Source organism: Notolepis coatsorum (assembly GCF_963971535.1).
Source record: "Notolepis coatsorum genome assembly, chromosome: 20".
NCBI classification, from domain to species: Eukaryota; Metazoa; Chordata; class Actinopteri; order Aulopiformes; family Paralepididae; genus Notolepis; species Notolepis coatsorum.
Window position 1 is genome coordinate 12,337,242 of NC_140184.1, and position 13,507 is coordinate 12,350,748.

Here is a 13,507-nt window from a genome sequence, read left to right on the forward strand (position 1 = left end):
GTGTGTGTGTGTGTGTGTGTGTGTGTGTGTGTGTGTGTGTGTGTGTGTGTGTGTGTGTGTGTGTGTGTGTGTGTGTGTGTGTGTGTGTGTGTGTGTGTGTGTGTGTGTGTGTGTGTGTGTGTGTGTGGGGAGATCAGGAAATAAGATAATCGATTTTTTCAGCACGCTTCTCTAGCGTGCATAAGTACACATATACTATCGATAATCTAGCGTTTATTTGAAAACGATTCATAAATAGGCCGAAACATGACGTTTTTGTGTATTCCAGTAAAGGGCGATTCCTGCAGAATCACTTTTTTTCTGGACATTTCCAAAAACGAGCGTTTTTCAAAATGGTATAAACCGGAAATGTACAGATGAAAAAACTATCCGTTTTTGACAATGTTGACTGCAAGTCATTGATAAGCGACAGGCGTATTAGACACATAGCCATACTCTAAGATATAGTTTATGCGTTCGCAAATGTGCTCGCCCTCTCATTGAATAGAGCGCTGGCACTCGAGCGCTAAATCGTGCGCCCCCTGCTGGCACCCAAAGTGTTAACAATTGTGTGTATTGAGCATTACTGTATTGTACCCATTCTGCAATCTGTTAATAAAGTTTTCAATCAATCAAACTACTATCACTACCACTACTACTACTATTACTCCCTACCCACCTTCAAAACCACTCTCAAAGAGCACCTACGGGAGGCTGCAATTCGAAACTGGCCCCTGTAAATACCCAAAGCCCCCCCCCCACCCAACCCCCTCCAACTCTGTCTCTTAAACAGTACTGTATATTTGTATATCTTGTATGTCATAAATGTCTGGATATAACTACTGTTTATCTTATTTATATTATGCCAGACATTGACCTAGGACTAATAGGAACCCAAGGAGGACAATAACACTATCTGATGCATACTGCACCTTATGTGACACTGTGAATACTGTGAATATATATATATATATATTTCAGTTAGTTAGATAGTTAATTATATTGACCAATTTGATTACACTGCTGTGTTGTTTTTTACTACCTGTACCCCCCCCCCCTTCCCCCATGCTCAGTATATTTTTACTGTATTTATTTACTGTATATTTTATTTTATTTTTATTCTATTTTACTCTACTCTTATCCTAGGCAACTTGATTTTATTTGTGTTATTATTCTAATTCGTGACCTGTCCTGTCTAAATGTTTAAATGTTGAGCGATTTGCAGTGTCATATTTCCCACGTGATAATAAAAGTATTTCTATTCTATACTATTTTATCTGTATGTCGTGTATGTCATAAATGTTACGATTAATTGAAAATGGGGGACCCTGATGTAAACAAGACGAAAGTCTTTCTCTGGTCTGCATCCCTTTAACAATTCTGACAACGTTTTATTCTTTTATTGAGAGTATTTTAACCTTTTCATTTGTATGCTGGTTCACATCCCTCTGTCAAAGAGACACGAACAAACTGCAAACGTGTTGTCAACCTTAGCTCAAAAATTATCGGCAGAACACAAAGATCCCTAATGCAGTTTTACAATGCTCAAGAATGCACATAAGATAATTGATGACCCCACACATGTCCTTCATGTGTGTTTTGACCTGCTGCCCTCAGGAAAGCGCTTTAGACAGCCTGCCTGTAAAACAAACAGAAGGAAGTTTGGGTTTGTACCAGTACAAGGAAAGGTCAGTTTACTAACATGCACCCTTTGACCCCTTGATTAAAAATGTTTTGACGAAAGTGCACTTTTTTTGTACTGACCGAATCTATTTATTTATTGGACTTGACAGATCAACAATGTAGGGATCCCGTTCTGGCAGTGTCATGTCTACTACAACTACTACTACTACTACTACTAATAATAAATGTGATTTATTTAGAGGCGGTGATAGTGAGACAAACAAGAGGGTTGAGGTAAACATCCAGTCACTGCGCTGCAGGGAGGTTGTCATGGGGATTAATCAGCCTGATACTGACACACGATTGGTCCACCAGGTACGATGGTTTCCCAGTGTTGAGCCTGGACCTGTTTGACCCCATAGAGGGTCTTCAGACCTCTGCTTCACATCTCGCTGCTCGTCAAAGCTGCCCTACCAGCCCTGCGCCCATGTTCAGACGCACCAAACAGGTCAGTACATACACACATACACACACACACACACACACACACACACACACACACACAACACACAAATACATATATACTCACACACACACATATACTCACACACACATGTACTCACACACACATATACATATATACACACACACACACACATGCACACATACTGTATACACTCTCCCCCCAACCCTCCCCATCTCCTCCACTGTGACAGGAGATCAAGACGGCGCAGAAGATCGCCAAGAAGTACTCATCCATCCCTCAGCTGTGGTCCAAGTGTCTGCTGCGGCACTGCTACGGCCTGTGGTTCATCTGCCTGCCGGCCTACGTCAAGGTCTGCCACTCCAAGGTGCGGGCGCTGCGCACCGCCTACGACGTCCTCCGGAAGATGCAGACCAAGAAGCTGCAGCCACCGGACGAGGTTTGTTGACATCAGTTTATCTGATTAAAGTAGGTGACATCAGTTTATCTGATTAAAGTAGGTGACATCAGTTTATCTGATTAAAGTAGGTGACCTCAGTTTATCTGATTAAAGTAGGTGACATCAGTTTATCTGATTAAAGTAGGTGACCTCAGTTTATCTGATTAAAGTAGTTTATCTGATTAAAGTAGGTGACATCAGTTTATCTGATTAAAGTAGGTGACCTCAGTTTATCTGATTAAAGTAGTTTATCTGATTAAAGTAGGTGACATCAGTTTATCTGTGACCTCAGTTTATCTGATTAAAGTAGGTGACCTCAGTTTATCTGATTAAAGTAGGTGACCTCAGTTTATCTGATTAAAGTAGGTGACATCAGTTTATCTGATTAAAGTAGTTGACATCAGTTTATCTGTGACCTCAGTTTATCTGATTAAAGTAGTTGACATCAGTTTATCTGTGACCTCAGTTTATCTGATTAAAGTAGGTGACCTCAGTGTATCTGATTAAAGTAGGTGACCTCAGTTTATCTGATTAAAGTAGGTGACCTCAGTTTATCTGATTAAAGTAGGTGACCTCAGTTTATCTGATTAAAGTAGGTGACCTCAGTTTATCTGATTAAAGTAGGTGACCTCAGTTTATCTGATTAAAGTAGGTGACATCAGTTTATCTGATTAAAGTAGTTGACATCAGTTTATCTGTGACCTCAGTTTATCTGATTCAAGTAGGTGACCTCAGTTTATCTGATTAAAGTAGGTGACCTCAGTTTATCTGATTAAAGTAGTTGACATCAGTTTATCTGATTAAAGTAGGTGACATCAGTTTATCTGTGACCTCAGTTTATCTGATTAAAGTAGTTGACCTCAGTTTATCTGATTAAAGTAGGTGACCTCAGTGTATCTGATTAAAGTAGTTGACCTCAGTTTATCTGATTAAAGTAGTTGACCTCAGTTTATCTGATTAAAGTAGTTGACATCAGTTTATCTGATTAAAGTAGTTTATCTGATTAAAGTAGGTGACCTCAGTTTATCTGATTAAAGTAGTTTACCTCAGTTTATCTGATTAAAGTAGTTTATCTGATTAAAGTAGTTTACCTCAGTTTATCTGATTAAAGTAGTTTACCTCAGTTTATCTGATTAAAGTAGGTGACCTCAGTTTATCTGATTAAAGTAGGTGACCTCAGTTTATCTGATTAAAGTAGGTGACATCAGTTTATCTGATTAAAGTAGGTGACATCAGTTTATCTGATTCAAGTAGTTCACATCAGTTTATCTGATTCAAGTAGGTGACCTCAGTTTATCTGATTAAAGTAGGTGACCTCAGTTTATCTGATTCAAGTAGTTGATTTGACCCATGGAAGAAACACTGGAGCACACAGATGCTCTTGCTCTTTCACCTTTTATGTGGAAACATACCAACGGTTCAGTCAGTAAACCTTCTGCAGAACGTTTTACACAAATACACCACTTCAATACATTCAGCAAAAGTGAACCATCGCAGCAATGAGTCTAATTAAAATTAAATTAAAGTTAAATTATGTTAGAAATAGGTGGAGTCTCATCACAGCATTGCAGCAGTAAGGCAGCAGTAAGGCAGCGATAAGGCAGCAGTAAGGCATCAGTAAGGCAGAAAGAAGTAAGGCAGCAGTAAGACTGTAAGGCATCAGTAAGGCGGCGGTAAGGTTGCAGTGAGCAGAGTGTAATGCACAAATGAATGAGAGGCAACTTAAATGAATTGCCTTGTCAGAGATTTATGATTAGTATCTTTGACCAGCTGATGACTACCGTGTCCCGCCTGAACTAAACACACCAGTAGCCATGGTGAAGGTGGTGGCGCTGCTCCTAAGTGAAGCCGGTACTGACCCAACACGCTCCCCGCTCCTCCAGGTGTGCTACCGGGTGCTGATGCAGCTGTGTGGTCAGTACGGCCAGCCCGTCCTCGCCGTCAGGGTGCTCTTTGAAATGAAGAAGGCCGGAGTCCATCCCAACGCCATCACATACGGCTACTACAACAAGGTAACCATATATTAGGGATGTCCGATATTATCGGCCTACCGATATTGGCATTAAAATGTAATATCGGAAATTATCGGTTTAAAAAACTTTTTTTTATTATTATTCTAAAAGAAAATTACATTTATTTGACCTCCAGATGATTTGAATTTCCTTTTTTTTTTAATCCTTTTTTTTTTCTTTTGTTTTTTATGCAGTCAGACCACTGAACTTAGAAGCAGGCCAGGCCAGTGTTTCTCGTTGCACCAGCGCAATAGTTAGATAATCTATGTGGGGAACAACCAGGAGATCACTGCAACTCACACAAGTTGGAGAACTATCTCTCTCTCTCTCTCTTGCTCTCACACACACTAGTGGTCTGCAAGGGCCTTGAAATGAAGCCTGTGCCCAGCCCGAGCCCGTGAACTTCAGGCCCTGCCCGAAAATAAGCCCGACTGTAAATAATATTTTAAGCCCTAGCCTGCGTGAAAACCCGAAAAAGAAATTATTATTATTATTATTAAAATATTTTTTTTTTTGTATTTGTTTTAAATATTCGAAACATTTTATATGAACTTAATAAATAAACAAAAACGAAAATGTCCAATAGGTCTAACTAAATAACACATATCACGCTGAAAACTAATAAACCATTCTATAGCCTGATTCGCAAATTCTATTATAGTCCAATATAAAATAATTTTTTTGTTTTAAATATTCTAAACACTTTATATATTAACTTAATCAATAAACAAAAACGTCCAATAGGTCTGCCTAAATAACGCATATCACGCTGAAAACTAAGAAGCATTTACATAGCCTGTTTCGCTCTTATTAGAATGCCGTCCCAGTGCTCGCTTATTAGACAGCCTCGTAAAACATATTGAAGGCTATAGAATCTTCTTTGACACACACACACACGACACAATAGCCTACTCAGTCACTATACAAACAAACAGAAAACAGAAATCAGATTTCGAGCAGAGCAACATAATGAAAGCACAACAAAACAGGGCAGCAGCACCCAGCAAATAATAAACATCAGACTCACCACTTTGCTGTTGACGTCAGCAACGCGTTGAACAAGGTTAACAAAACTTCGCCAACCGGCTACATACATCCAAGAACAAATTAAAACGTTCGCCAACTGGCTATGTTCCAACACAACCAATGCCACTTCGGTCCGGTTCATTTGTTCATCAATCCACCTGAGGGTCATCACTGTTCTCCCTCGAGTTCTCCCCTGAGTTCTCCCTGCGCGCTGCGGTAATTTCATCCAAATGTTTATCTGATGACAGCTTGCGCGAAAGAGAAAACGAAACTTAAGGAAAACGAAGGTTATCCTATAACCCTAGTTATATGAAAAAAAATAAAAATAAAAAAAGCGCAATAAATAAAAAATAATAAATAAAAAACGGCGGTGCCCGGCCCGGCCGAGCCCGATTTATTTAAAAATAAAGCCCTACCCAGCCCGAACCCGTCGGGTCGGGTAGGGCCCCGTCGGCTTGGGCAGGGTTGCAGTGCACTAACACACACACAATGGAGCCGCATGTGATTGGTGGAGGCGGGACCCTTACAAAAAACTGCTAATCATTGACACATGCTAGCCTGTAATAATCCCCCCCAGAAAAATCTACTTTGCATTTGATATATTGCAAATATATGCCATCACACACACTGGCATTTAAAGGGTTAGAATTATAAAATGAATATGTGGTGTTATGATCAGGGCTGAAGTTGAATAAGATTGTATTTTTTATCAATTACAAAAAAACTGAAAATCCATAAAAAATCTGTGTTGTTGCTAATCATACATTATGCTAGCCTGTTTTTTAACAATAATTTGTGATGCCATCACAAACACTGGCATTTGAAGGGTACAAATAAAAGAATTCCTGCACCAGAATGCAGGAAATGAAGTCTTTGTAACAAAAGAAATCCTGGTGGGGGACCCCCAGACCCCCTGCTTAAAAAGTGGCCTGACTGGGGCTATATTTTGCACTATATTTCCTGGCCTGAATGATTTCCCCAGTCCGGCCCTGGTTAAAAGCCTCCAATGCTTATTAGTGTGTGTGCTTTTGAACGTTTGCATGTTTCAACCATACATTTCCATTTATAAAAAAAAAAAAAAAAAATTATTTTCTTTTTCTTTTTTCTTTTTTGTACCTCCTATAATAGTGGGGGTCGTGGCTCTCTGACCCCGTTATTTTTGGGTCGCGGCCTGAAAAGTTTGGGAACCCCTGGACTAGAGCATACATTTGAGCCATCAAAGAAATGAAGCAAAAGTGGTTACCTGTGTTGAACTGGTTTATTTTTTAGAAAATAAAAGAATATAGTGGATTACTATTACAACTACTACCACTGCCAATACTACTGATACATCCCTATTGGCAAACTTTATATTTAAAAAAAAATAGTAAAAGTGTCAGTCTAGGTAATTGATGGGAAACCTTACGTGTCATTAGGGTTGGGTACCGAACGCTGTACTTTTAAGGGTACCGTCCAAATTATATCGGTACTACCTAGTACCGATTCACGCTAAATGTTAAATGGTTTTTATTTATATTTATATAGTGCTTTTATCCAAAGTGCTGTTAGAAAACTGTGTTTTTGGCCTTCATCAGCCTCCATCTGCCCTTCCGTGAAGTCTTCCCCGTTGTGTTATTTGTTGTTTTGTTAAGACAATCGTTCTGTGGAATTCTGTCCTCCCACACTCTTACATGGCTGCAACACTGTTTCACTGTCCCCGTTAACGCATCCGGACAAATGAATGTACTTGGAGTCGTCATCTCTTTATCAGCAGGATTTTTATTTCATAGCATCCCGTACAGAATGAGTCTTTGATGGCATAAGAAACTAGATTAGTAGATTCTCTGTCGATCGCTTTGGTGGTTCTGCGGCCTGTCCTGTTAGCCGAAGCCTGTCTGTTAGCTGCTAGCTATCTCTCTACCTCGTGGTCCCCCTCCCCATCAGGAGGAGGAGGAGGAGGCCTGGTGTCGGTCCGTCTCGCTCGCTATCCAAAACTCTTCTGCCTCTTTCTACCAGAAGACTAACAGCTTAAAGTCTTAAAGTCTCTGTCTGTCTCGCGATGTTTCGCTCTTACGTTGTTTTGGCCATCTCATCCCCCTAGCAACGGCCGTCAACGGCTTCTGACCCATGTATACACATATTATTACTAGCACTCTCGGCTATCTCTTCTGAATGTTCACGTCTCCCTCACTCTATGGGTGACCTTGGTTCTCTGGCTCTTCCCCCATAGGCCCTGCTATAGAGACATGTCTGTCTGAGAGTTTAACACACCGAGTCCTTTAACACTTTGGATGCCACGCTCGTTTTTTTTTTTTTTTATTAGCGTTCTAAAATCATATTGCATCAAGCGAGCCTACCGTTGGAGATCCAGGCACCGCCGGCGCTCAGATGTGAAAAAAGCGCCCCCTATCGTCTCCCAGATGGTAAATCACCCTTTTGGATTGGACTCAATGAAAGTGAATGGGAGAACGGATTTCTGACTCCACATTTTACTTCTCACTGATGTAACCGGGGTCTACCAGAGTTCATTCTGGAACCTTGGTGCCACGGTGAATATGTGTTCTACTGTACACACGGTGGATCAATACAATTATCGATTTTTTCGAATGGCGATCGGAAAAATTGGAATAAACCATTTGGATACCATCTGACCTCAGGTAAGGAATCTATGTTATCAGTCTTAGGATAATCAGACTCGTTTTCACGGATATACAAGTGTTTCCCCTATATGTGATATAGCTGTTTTGACTGTAAAAGCCATCAGGAAATAAGAGCAGCGATTATCAGCGCGCGGCACGAGCGTGCGTGCGCACACATATACTATCGATCATCTAGCGTTTATTTGAAAACGATTCATAAATAGGCCGACAAATGACAACGTTCTGGAATATTCCAGTAAAAGACGATTATCATCAGGTCTGAACTTGAGTTGAACTTGAACTTGTGTACTCAAATTTTTCTGTAGTGGTTGCAAGATTCCATATTCCAATATTCCAGCATAGATGTATAAGCTTGGAAACACTGCGCTTCCATAGCTTGAAGTCTTATGTAGTACAGGTCAAAATTTTATAAAAATCTGTTTAGAAATGGGTCTTTGAGAGACGTCCGAGTATAACAGACGGAAAAAAAAAGCTCTCCAAAATCCATTTCCTCATCCACGACCGTTCATTCTGAAGTGTGATTCACTTCTGGTTTTCGCTCATCAACTTACACCTAGATCCCTTATTCGCGCGCCCCCCCCCCCCCCATGTGGGGTATCGTTGGAAAGGTACACTCATCGGCTACAACGCTGACCAATCATTTTCACCATCAGCGGATGATTGGCAGTTCTGGAGCGTCGGGAGTCCGGGGTGGTCATCTGAAAAAGACGCTCGCCTGACATATCATCACGTAACTCAAGAAGCGAGGCACGGATTTGGTCGAGTGAGGTGGCGTTCTAACGGCAACAAATAAATCTTTAGAACGGTAATTTATATGTTCGAGGAAAAATGCAGCCCCGAGCCGCTAGTAGTGTTGTCACGATACTGTAATTTCGCACTTCGATACGATACCTTGCAAAGTATCGATATTCAATACCATTTTCGATACCACGGGGAAAAAGGTTCAATCTTAAAATGTAAAAAAGAAGAAGGAAAAAAAAGATAAATATATATATATATATTTTTTTATAAATTTTGCTTTTGTTGCTGGTTGATTCTCCTCAGCTTCTCTCTGGTACTATAAGAGAAGATAAATATAACACTTTTAAAACCCTTTGTTTATCTTTAGATCAGACATTTAAAAATAACTAAATGATATCATCTTAGAAATTAAGTCAAGTTAATAGTACTGCGTGTTAAGCATAACAGATTGATTGAAATTGTATTAACAGATTGCAGAATGGGTACAATACAGTACAGCTCAATACAAACAAAATTGTTAAGGGGATGCAGACCAGAGAAAGATATATTTTTGACAACACTAGCCGCTAGACGCTCGCAAAGTGCCGTAACTTTCGTGCACAGGCATGACGGCCTGAGAATGGGCCGTTGCAAGTTAAGAGGTTAAACACAGTTGTGTTCCAGTCATCCTTTTTGAGTGCGAAGCAACAGTCTCACTATTAAGTCGTTGCACGTCTGATTGGCGGCAGCCCCCATGCAATTATATTTCTTGGATCCCCGTTCGCCGCTACATGATACACGAGAGGTAAGAAAACACAATGTCCTCTCGGGGGCGAGCGCATCATGTTTCACACGCTCTCATCCTTCTAAATCATCCCCCCGGTCGACAGCGGTACGCGCTTCTATTCTGCCTCGTAAATGTTAGGCCTCTGAGGCCGGGCGCACCTTTGATGTAGCGTCGTTGACATTTCCAGTATCCCCCCAAGGTCATGGTACATAACCACCGGCCGGCCTCTGGATGAACTGTGACGCTCAGCCTGGCTCCCCCCTCAGCCTGCCTCTCCCCTCAGCCTGGCTCTCCCCTCAGCCTGGCTCTCCCCTCAGCCTGGCTCCCCCCTCAGCCTGGCTCTCCCCTCAGCCTGGCTCCCCCCTCAGCCTGGCTCCCCCCTCAGCCTGGCTCCCCCCTCAGCCTGGCTCTCCCCTCAGCCTGGCTCTCCCCTCAGCCTGGCTCCCCCCTCAGCCTGGCTCTCCCCTCAGCCTGGCTCTCCCCTCAGCCTGGCTCTCCCCTCAGCCTGGCTCCCCCCTCAGCCTGGCTCTCCCCTCAGCCTGGCTCCCCCCTCAGCCTGGCTCCCCCCTCAGCCTGGCTCCCCCCTCAGCCTGGCTCCCCCCTCAGCCTGGCTCCCCCCTCAGCCTGGCTCCCCCCTCAGCCTGGCTCCCCCCTCAGCCTGGCTGCCCTCCACAGATGCTGCTGTAGAAAGATGAATCAGCCCGTGTCGGTGCAGCTGGTCAACAGAGGTGGCCTTGGTAAAAGGAGCGCCGTTTTGTTCCCTGGTTTGCCCAGACGGATGGTACCTGTGACTAACAGAGAGGGGGGTTATTTTTGGGTCTGTAATCGATGGCTTTACGGCTCCACACCGGCTGCTGAGCTTGAGCTCTGTCTCCTCTTCTTCTTCTTCTTCCTGTGACTCAAAGTGCAGCCAGAGCAGCAGGGATTAGATGCTTCTTCATTCACAGGCTTCATGGATCTTCACGTGATGGGAGTCTGTCTGTCTGTCGCTCTGTCTGTCGCTCTGTCTGTCTGTCTGTCTGTCTGTCTGTCTGTCTGTCGCTCTGTCTGTCTGTCTGTGTTTGCCTGCCTGCCTGTCTGTCTGTTGCACATTTGTGTGGACGACGTGTCTGCAAGTGTATGTGCCCGTGTTTTGTGTGTGTGTGTGTGTGTGTGTGTGTGTGTGTGTGTGTGTGTGTGTGTGTGTGTGTGTGTGTGTGTGTGTGTGTGTGTGTGTGTGTGTGTGTGTGTGTGTGTGTGTGTGTGTGTGTGTGTGTGTGTGTGTGTGTGTGTGTGTGTGTGTGTGTGTGTGTGTGTGTGTGTGTGTGTGTGTGTGTGTGTGTGTGTGTGTGTGTGTGTGTGTGTAAGTAAGTAAGTATTTATAAAGCACCTTTCATACATGTCATGTAGCTCAAAGTGCTGTACACAATTATAGGCATATATAACGATAAAAGCAATAAAGTCATAGTGATCAGTTAAGATCAATGTTAAAAAAATAATAATAATAATAATAATAGTAACGTAAAAATGAAAATAACGTAAAAACAGTCATTTGCTTACCAGTTTGGGAGAACAGGTCCGCACAAACATTTCCGCTCAGTGGCAACCGGAAATGCACTAAACCAATGCACTTGTATGGTAGGTAGCAATGTTTAGGTCTTATAATGCTAGTGTAGTTACGTTTTTATCAGTGGTCATAGTTGGGTCCATAGTGCTTTACCAAGTCCCACGGATCCATCAGTGGCCGTGTATTGTGTGCGTATGTACCCGTTCGCTCATGTGGTCAGTGGCCAGAGTTGGGTCCACAGGACTTATCCAAGTCCCATGGACCCATCAGTGGCCGCGTCTTGTGGTAGAAAGAAAGAAAAAGAAAAACGCATAAAGAAAACAGTCTAAAGTTTGAAAGTTTGGGAGGTCCGCAAAAACACGCCTTCAGCTCAGAAGCTGAGGTGTGTCAAAAACTTTTGAAAAACTGGAGGCGTGTCTCCTATTGTACCCATCCTTCATCTAAGAAGTTTGAAAGTTTGGGAGGTCCGCAGAAACACGCCTTCAGCTCAGAAGCTGAGGCGTGTCAAAAACTTTTGAAAAACTGGAGGCGTGTCTCCTATTGTACCCATTCCTTCATCTAAAAAGTTTGAAAGTTTGGGAGGTCCGCAAAAACACGCCTTCAGCTCAGAAGCTGAGGTGTGTCAAAAACGTTTGAAAAACTGGAGGCGTGTCTCCTATTGTACCCATTCCTTCATCTAAAAAGTTTGAAAGTTTGGGAGGTCCGCAAAAACACTCCTTCAGCTCAGAAGCTGAGGCGTGTCAAAAACTTTTGAAAAACTGGAGGCGTGTCTCCTATGTACCCGTTCCTTCATCTAAAAAGTTGGGTCCACAAGGCTTATCCTAGCCTCATGGATCCATCAGGTTTTTCCAAGCCATAACTATTTGTAAGCTATACTGTATAGGTACGTTTTTAATTTTCCTTTAAAAATGTGTATAGAGCTGGCGTTTCTGATGTGTGTTGGTAGTGTGTTCCATAGTTTTGGGGCATAGTTGGCAAATGCCATACTTCCTATCCTTTTTTGGTTTCTGGGCGTGTCTAGTAAACCTGTAGTGGATGACCGTAGCGTTCTTGAGCGTGTGTGTAAGAGATAGAGAGAGAGAGTGAGAGAGAGAGAGTAGATGTACTGATAGACAATGGAAGGTTAATGTCCCTCTGCCTGCCAGTATATTTTCAAGGCTTACTGTCAATTGTTATTGACGGCAAGGTTGCGGTGGGGGCTTCTTTACGTGCATGGAGTCTGCACTGGAGATCTGTCTCTGTGGGCGATAATCCATCTGTCTGTCTGTCTGTCTGTCTGTCTGTCTGTCTGTCTGTCTGTCTGTCTGTCTGTCTGTCTGCCTGTCTGTCTGTCTGTCTGTGTCTGCATGCATGTCGGTCTGTCTGTCTGCGTGTCTGTCTGTCTGTCTGTCTGTCTGTCTGTCTGCGTGTCTGTCTGTCTGTGTCTGCATGCATGTCTGTCTGTCTGTCTGCGTGTCTGTCTGTCTGTCTGTCTATCTGTCTGTCTGTGTCTGCATGCATGTCTGTCTGTCTGTCTTAACTTAAACATTACACCGTATTTTATCTATTTATTTTTACACATTTGTACCACCTCTTCTACCTCATGTTGTACCTCTTCTACCCCTTGCATTCTGTACATTTTAGTTTTGTATATTGTATATTTTGTATAGTGTTTGGTCTTTTACTCTTACTTTTTACTGTATGAAGCACAATCTCAGGAGGGTCATACAGAACCAAGCATTTCACTATAATGTACATGTACCTTATATGGCTCGGGAGGTAGAGCAGTCGTCTGGTAATCCGGAGGAACAAATTGTAAAGCACTTTGGATAAAAGCTGCTATATAAATGCACCATTTACCATCATACTAGATCACTAATTTGTGATAATGTCGAGTAATTTTCATCCCGACGTCCTCCACCTCTCCCTCATCCTCCTCTCCACCTCTCTTCCTCTCCACCTCATCCTCCTCTCCACCTCATCCTCCTCTCCACCTCTCCCTCCTCTCCACCTCTCCCTCATCCTCCTTTCCACCTCTATTCCTCTCCACCTCTCTCCCTCTCCACCTCTCTTCCTCATCCTCCTCTCCACCTCTCCCTCATCCTCCTCTCCACCTCTCTTCCTCTCCACCTCTTTCCCTCATCCTCCTCTCCACCTCTCCCTCATCCTCCTCTCCACCTCTCTTCCTCTCCACCTCTCTCCCTCTCCACCTCTCTCCCTCATCCTCCTCTCCACCTCTCTCCCTCATCCTCCTCTCCACCTCTCCCTCATCC

General features: G+C 42.9%; 1 pseudogene across 1 annotated transcript in view; it reads left to right on the forward strand.

Annotated features, from left to right (window-relative positions):
* Positions 1-13,507, forward strand: part of LOC311247056 (C-myc promoter-binding protein-like) — a 102,809-nt pseudogene that overhangs the window by 42,266 nt on the left and 47,036 nt on the right. The window contains exons 10-12 of the transcript XR_014621009.1: positions 1,978-2,110; positions 2,319-2,525; positions 4,409-4,537. The product of XR_014621009.1 is annotated as a C-myc promoter-binding protein-like (transcript). The remainder of the gene's footprint in view (positions 1-1,977; positions 2,111-2,318; positions 2,526-4,408; positions 4,538-13,507) is intronic.